The following is a 7,876-nucleotide window of genomic DNA, read 5'->3' as shown; positions in this document are numbered from 1 at the left end:
AGGCGTGGACATCTCTTGATTTCTAACCCAGGATTCTTCTCCTGTCCCTCTGGATGAGGCTTCACTCTCCAGGGCTGGAAGCCAAGAATGATTTGAAAAAGACAGACTTTCCAACATAAAAATATTTAAATAGCATGGTTCCCACACAAAGCTCTCAAGAGACTGCCTTTCATATTGAAATAAATATCCATTCTTTACCATAGGCAGGTCTAGGTTTCATCATAAATCTAAAAACAATCCTCACGTATTTGGGAAGAGGGTTGAATTCTGCCCTTGATGATGGCAAAAGCAAACAAACTTCAAACAGTCGTATTCTATTGAGTCAGAAAAAAGACAAAAGAACAAGAGAACAGGGATTTATGATGGCTACCACTTCCATTATGAATAAAATAAGTACTTTTTTTCACCCTAAGAGATTACTTATTAGAAAGAAAAATAAAAAGGTAATAACATCCTTATATTTCCTATCACGCTGGTGTTGCTAAGGGAAGTAACTTGCAGGGGGGATTTGGGTCCTTTTTCGGGAAGATATGTGCTCCAACGTTGTGCTTTGTCCAATCTTCAGAAGTTTGATCCAGTTTAATTTCTTGGCTGAGTCCTTGCCTTGGTTGAATATTTTCCAAAGGTTTAGGTCAGAGGGGCCTCACTAACAACAGGCAGCCGTCTCTCCAAATGGAGAAGAGCCTCAAATCGGGAAAAGAATGCAAAGGCGGCAGTGCCTTTTCTGTTTCTACAAATCATCAGTGATAGGGAAGGTCAAGCAAGCAGGGCTGAGATGGAAACAGTGTGTTTCCATTTTAAAGAGGAATGTTAACGGGATGGGAAAAATTTGCAAACATGGAGATGAGTGGAGTTTAACTGAGGCTCAGGGACCAAAGGTGGAAAGTTCCTCTGCTTCCAGCAGCATCAAGAGGTCCTAAGGAATGGGGTGCCTGGGTGACTCAGTTAGTTGGACATCCGACTTAGGCTCAGGTCATGATCTCACAGGTTCGTGAGTTGGAGGTTCGTGTCGGGCTCTGTGCTGACAGCTCGGAGCCTGACCCTGCTTCAATTACCCCTCTCTGTCTGCCCCTCTCTCACTCATGCTCTGTCTCAAATATAAACATTAGAAAATTTTAGAGAAAAAAAAGATGTCCTAAGGACAAAACATGACTTGTCCTAAGGAAAACATGACTGGTTAAGAAAAAGTTCCAAGGGGCGCCTGGGTGGCTCAGTTGGTTGGGCAGCCAACTTTGGCTCAGGTCATGATCTCGCGGTCAGTGAGTTCAAGACCTGCATCGGGCTCTGTACTGACAGGTCAGAGCCTGGAGCCTGCTTCAGATTCTGTCTCCCCTCTCTCTCTGCCCCTCCCCCACTCATGCTCTGTTTCACTCTGTCTCTCAAAAATAAATGTTAAAAAAAAAAAGAAAGAAAAAGGTACTGAGCCAAACGTAATAAAGAAAAGTTCAGTCCTTGGCTGTAGAGAAAACAGAAACCTCCAAAAAAGCCCGTTTCTCTCATTGCTGAATTTGCAGTTCTGAACTTGAACATAATCACCCTGGGAGGCATTGGCTGCTTCCTCCCAGCCCAGGCGCCCTTACACCTCATTCTTCCAAATGTGCTGTGTCTCTAGTCATATGTAGAACTTGCCATAAATCTAAAAATCATCACCACCACCTGAAAGCCATCCCAATTAGTGATAGCAGGTTTTGCACCCCATTTGGGCTGCACAGAAGAGCTGCAAGGGCCGAGTTTGTGTTTGGAGACCAGCTTTGAGAGCTCCATATGAGAGGTCGAGGGTGACTTCTGTGAACAAAATTTTAAATTATTTCATTCTCCCGTCAAGCTTCCAGAAAAAAGCTTGCCGCCAGATTTGTTTAAAAGGATTCCATGCCATGTGAGTGATTTCTTGGCACGAAGAACCTTTCCTTTCATGTTATATTAAGAGCGTGTGTACCACATTCCTTCAAAAGGCAACTTTTCTTGCACAAACAGAAAGTGAGCTCGTGGAGCCTATAGCAATCCTAAACAAAGCTACAGGTGGGTATTCCAATTCCCCAGCTTTGGGAAAGCCTGAAGTAGATTTACCACCTCAAACATCTTCCTTGCTTTGCCTGAATTGGTCACTATTTTGAAATAGTACTTTTTTTTTTTTTTTTTTTTTTTTTGCAGAAAAGGAAACAAGTTTCTTTGCTTCTTGGTGCTAAAATCATACAGGGGCTTTCTTGCATTGGAAAATATGACTATGACACTAAAAACTATGTTTACGGGCCCAGCAAACATGCATGTCCCAATACTATGGAGAAGAAATCAAAGGCACTTCGTGGCGTCAACTGCCTGGCAGCTGGAATCTCTCTCCAGACAGAAAACAAGGTAGAGACACAGAGCAAGACCTCAGGCAGTATTCAGCTGACGACAAGCAAGTTGATATGTGAGCAAGAATAAAAATGGCTCTCTTGCCCCACACCACAGGTGGTATTCCCTGTCTATTCACCTAGTTAATGTTGTGTATTGAGATTCAAAGAAATCAGTAAGCCCCTTCACAGCCATGCAGACGCATCCCTTTCCTGGTTTTTACCTGAAGTCATTAGTGGGCTTCTGAGGTCAAACAGAAGATTTGATGCAAAACATCAAGAAATGCAGCTCTCCGGGTCATTTTCAGACTCAGTGGTTTGAAATTAATTTTAGTCCTCCACTTAAGACTGTAAGGCACATTGGGTATATTATTGCATTTACTACATCTGCTGTGCACAGAGAAGCATAACATTTTTATTTAGGAATTTCTGCTTTTCTCCTCTCCACATCCTTTTCCCATGAGAAGCTGTATCAAGTTAAGTACATCAGTAACCAGATCGTGTTTCACTTTTTTTATGCACACCAAAAATGAGCTATAAGATTATGAAGGATTTCGAAAAATAAGATCTTACACCCTCTGTTTTTAGGACAAAGAGGTAGAAAAATTAAGACTTCTCAGATGGGACCGGGCTCAGTCCCCCACTTGCTGAGATATCATGGACATGCTACTCAAACTCCAGCGACTTCACTGTCAAATGGAACAGATAACACCTTCCTTTCAAGGTTGTTGTGAGAATTAGAAACAATGCATTATGTAAAGTGTCTACTACATTATTCTTGTTATTATTGCCAAAACTATTAATGCCTAATAAAAATTACATGCTTAAAGGTTATTTGTTTTGTGGATGAAAGAATTGATACATGAATATTTACAAGTGATTCTGCTTAAGGGTGCCTGGGTGGCTCAGTCAGTCGATTGAGGGGCTGGCCGACTCTTGATTTCAGCTCAGATTATGATCCCAGGGTCATGGGATTGAGCCTCGCATCAGGCTTCATGCTGAGCATGGAACCTGCTTAAGACTTTCTCTCTCTCTCTCTCAGGGCACCTGGGTGGCTTAGTCGGTTAAGCATCCAACTCTTAACTTGGGCTCAAGTCATGATTTCACGGTTTGTGAGTTCAAGCCCCACATTGGGCTGTGCACTGATAGTGCAGAACCTCCTTGGGATTCTCTCTCTCCTCTCTCTGCGCACCCTGCTTCTCTCTCAAAATAAATAAACTTTTAAAAAAGACTCTCTCTCCCTCTGCCCCTCTTAACTGCTCTCTCTTTCTCTCTAAAATTAAAACACACACACACACACACACACACACACACACACACACACACACACAAATGGTTCTGCTTAGAGCCTCTCGACCATCTGTGATGTTATTCATATACTAAAACCGTGGGACACCTGGGTGGTTAAGTGTCTGACTTCGGTTCAGGTCATGATCTCATGGTTCATGGGTTCAAGCAGACAGCTCAGAGCCTGGAGCCTGCTCAGATTCTGTGTCTCCCTCTCTCTCTGCCCCTCCCCCACTCGCAGTCTGTCTCTCTCTCTCTCTCAAAAATAAACATTAAAAAATAAATTTAAGGGGCACCTAGGTGGCTCAGTCGGTTAAGCTTCCGACTTCAGCTCAAGTCATGATCCTGCAGTTCATGAATTCAAGCCCCACATGGGGCTCTGTGCTGACAGCTCAGAGCCTGGAGCCTGCTTTGGATTCTGTGTCTCCCTCTCTCTCTCTGCCCCTTCCCTGCTCACACTCTGTCTCTCTCTCTCTCTCTCTCTCACTCTCAAATAAACATTAAAAATTTTTTAAAAATATATACATACTAAAATAGTGCCTCCTGAACTTTAAAGGACCTACCAGTCACCTGAGAATCATGTTAAAATGCATATTCTGAGTCAGTAAGTCTAGGGTGGAGTCTGAAACTCTGCATTTTTAACAAGCTCCCAATCAAGGCTGACACCCTGACTTTTAAATTCCTAAATAATTCCATGATGGAGGAATAGAACAACCAGTTCTTTAGATACTCACATGACACCAACATATATTGTATCCAAATAAAGACCGAACACCAGTTAGACATAATTGGTTTTTTCCATCACAGCAACTAATAATGGATTTCCAACAGTACTGTTATCTCGGCTCAAGTGATCAGGGAGCTTAGCTCCAGTTCTCTCATCAATGAACTTCTCACATGCAATGAACTAAGAATTAAATGGCAGCCTATCCTTCTTCTTTTTTTTCCTTTAATTTTTTTTAATGTTTATTTTTTTATTTTTGAGAGAGAGAGAGAAAAAGATAAGAGACCAAGCAGACGAGGGGCAGAGAGAGAGGGGAAGACACAGACTCCAAAGCAAGCTCCAGGCTCTGAGCTGTCAGCACAGAGTGCAATGCAATGCTCGAACCTACGAACTGTGAAATCGTGACCTGAACCAAAATTAAGAGTCGGACATTTAACCAGCTAAACCACCCAGGTGCCCCAGCAGCCCATCCTTCTTAACAAGACTTGGGTCACACCTATCTCTAGTTTTGTCTTACAACTCAGAAAACATCTGCTATGGCTCATGGTAACTAGAAACTGAGTTTTGAAGGTCTCCATAACAAAACCCAAGAATACATGTGAAAATAACATTTATTTGTGACTCCAGTTTCTTTTGTGTCCATTACGTACCAGGCAACATAAACACCAGAAGTGGGGACACACCGGTTCCATGGAACTTAACAGTCTAGTGAAGAAGACACATGGGCACAGATGGACACGAACACGATCGGTACTTTGGTACCACAGGACCTAAGCTAAAACAGGGGAGCCTAAGTGAGATAGAGGGGCACCAACGAATGCTGCTCTGAGGAAGTGATGCTCAAGCCAAGATCAGAGGATGAATGCTCAAGACCAGGGATTCAGGTAGAAAGGTGTGGACACTGTTCCAGGTAGAAGGAGCAGCATATTTAAAGGCACCAAAGCACAAGAGGGCAGGGAGCGTTGAAAGAATGGAAACTGGTCCAAAATGGCTTCTCTCCACCAGCTGAACATTCACATAGGGAAGATAAGAGGGTAGAGAAGCAAGAAACTCCACAAAACCCATATGCCAAGACCTGTCAAGATTTTTAATAAGCGTTTATTTATTTGTTATTATAATACAACTATAATGAATATTATACTATTTATTTATTTTACTTATAAGTAAATGCTTATTAGCTTTATATGGCATGTAACTAATAGGTACTATAAAAGTGCAAATAAGTAAACAAATAAATACCTAAATACATAAATACACTGCTGATAGGCTTTATTCTGCCAGGTCACTTGAGATCACCTGGCAAATGAACATGACAGAGAGACCTCTCTGTCCAAAGATAGAGGGGGAGAAAAAAAGAGACCAGAATAATCTGGTTTCCCTGTAAATCTGGAAATTACTGAATGAAAACACTATATATTCTCTGCCCCTCTCCCACTCACTCCTTCTCTCTCTCAAAAATCAATGAATAAACTAAAAAACAAAAAAAATAAACATTAACTCACTTTCATTCCCTCGTGATCTTAGCTGCCATGGCTATTTGTACTCATTCTCACTCATGTCTCATTTGAGCATATTTCATTAAACCTTTGACACTTCTCTCCAACTGCCTTCAGGAGTCCTGTTTTGATGCGAGGATCTCATTTCTAACTCTCTGAACCACCCAGGCTAAGTCTCCACCTCCTATCCCCTTCATGGATGGTTGAAACCAAGTGCTTGTCTAAATCACCAGGAGTGACTCACATCCCATCCCACAGCCCCCATCCCTGCACATACATACAACAGACACCACCAGTATCTTTGTGCAGAGCAGTATCAACCTATGCTAAGGAGGATATTCAGATCAGTCTAAATCACCATAAAGCTACAACCAAAATTCACTTTCTCTGTTTACTCCGTGAACTGACACGAGACCCATTTAGTTGGAGGAAAATGGGACCTCCCATATTCCTAAAAAAATAATTGCTCAGGCAGAAGATCAAAACCCCAAAAAATCGTGAAGGAGAAGAAATAAAAGAAGAAAAAATGGGCACCTAAAAACCACAAACTTTTTTTTTAATTTTTTTTAACATTTATTTATTTTTGAGACAGAGAGAGACAGAGCATGAACGGGGGAGGGTCAGAGAGAGGGAGACACAGAATCTGAAACAGGCTCCAGGCTCTGAGCTGTCAGCACAGAGCCCAACGCGGGGTTTGAACTCACAGACCGCGAGATCGTGACCTGAGCCGAAGTCAGACGCTCAACCGACTGAGCCACCCAGGTGCCCCTAAAAACCACAAACTTTGATGCCAAGAGAGGGGAGCTTTGACTTTCCAGGAAGAAAAAGATTTCTGAGAAGAGAGTGGCCTTTCTTACAAAGATGGGCAGTTTTACAAAAACTTCTAGGGACAGACAGCTTTAAAGACAGGGATTGGGTTGGGAATGCAAGCTGGTGCAGCCACTCTGGAAAACAGCATGGAGGTTCCTCAAAAAATTAAAAATAGAACTACCCTACGACCCAGCAATTGCACTACTAGGCATTTATCCATGGGATACAGGTGTGCTGTTTCGAAGGGACACATGCACCCCAATGTTTATAGCAGCACTATCAACAACAGCCAAAGTATGGAAAGAACCCAAATGTCCATCGATGGATGAATGGATAAAGAAGGGGTGGTATATACATACAATGGAGTATTACTCGGCAATGAAAAAGAATGAAATTTTGCCATTTGCAACTACATGGATGCAACTGGAGGGTATTATACTAAGTGAAATAAGTCAGTCAGAGAAAGACAAAAATCATATGACTTCACTCATATGAGGACTTTAAGAGACAAAACAGATGAACATAAGGGAAGGGAAACAAAAATAATATAAAAACAGGGAGGGGGACAAAACAGAAGAGACTCATAAATATGGAGAACAAACTGAGGGTTACGGGAGGGGTTGTGGGAGGGGGGATGGGCTAAATGGGTAAGGGGCACTAAGGAATCTACTCCTGAAATCATTGTTGCACTGTATGCTAATTTGGATATAAATTTAAAAAAATAAAAAATTAAATTAAATTTTTAAAAAAAGTATTAAAAATTCAATTAGACAAAAAAAAAAAAAAAAAGATAGGGACTGGGTGTTCCTGGCCTGGGTGAGAGGGACACTGGTTTTTCCTGGCTCCAAATTTCCACACTTCCTCCACCAGGACCAACTCAGGAGTTGTTATAAGAGAGACTTAGAAGCAGCAACACAATTGGTAAAGAGGCTAAAAGAATGATCCAGAGATGAATTTGCACAGAGTCTCACAATTGATACTTAGATTGTTTGGTAACATGTCAACTGAAGTAACAAAGTTACTTAAAAGTTATTTTTTGGGTGCCTGGTTGGCTCAGTCAAAAGAGCATGTGACTCTTGATCTCAGGGTCATGAGTTTGAGCCCCGCATTGTGTGTAGAGATTACTTAATTAAATAAAAGTTAAAAAAAAAAAAAGTCTTTTCGTTTATAATTTACTTAAGTTTCATATAAGATCCACTGCCCTTGTCAAATAGTTTTTTTTCCAA

Source organism: Acinonyx jubatus, chromosome B4, assembly GCF_027475565.1.
Source record: "Acinonyx jubatus isolate Ajub_Pintada_27869175 chromosome B4, VMU_Ajub_asm_v1.0, whole genome shotgun sequence".
Classification (NCBI taxonomy): domain Eukaryota; kingdom Metazoa; phylum Chordata; class Mammalia; order Carnivora; family Felidae; genus Acinonyx; species Acinonyx jubatus.
The sequence above is the reverse complement of the archived record's forward strand: the minus strand, read 5'-3'. Positions refer to the sequence as shown.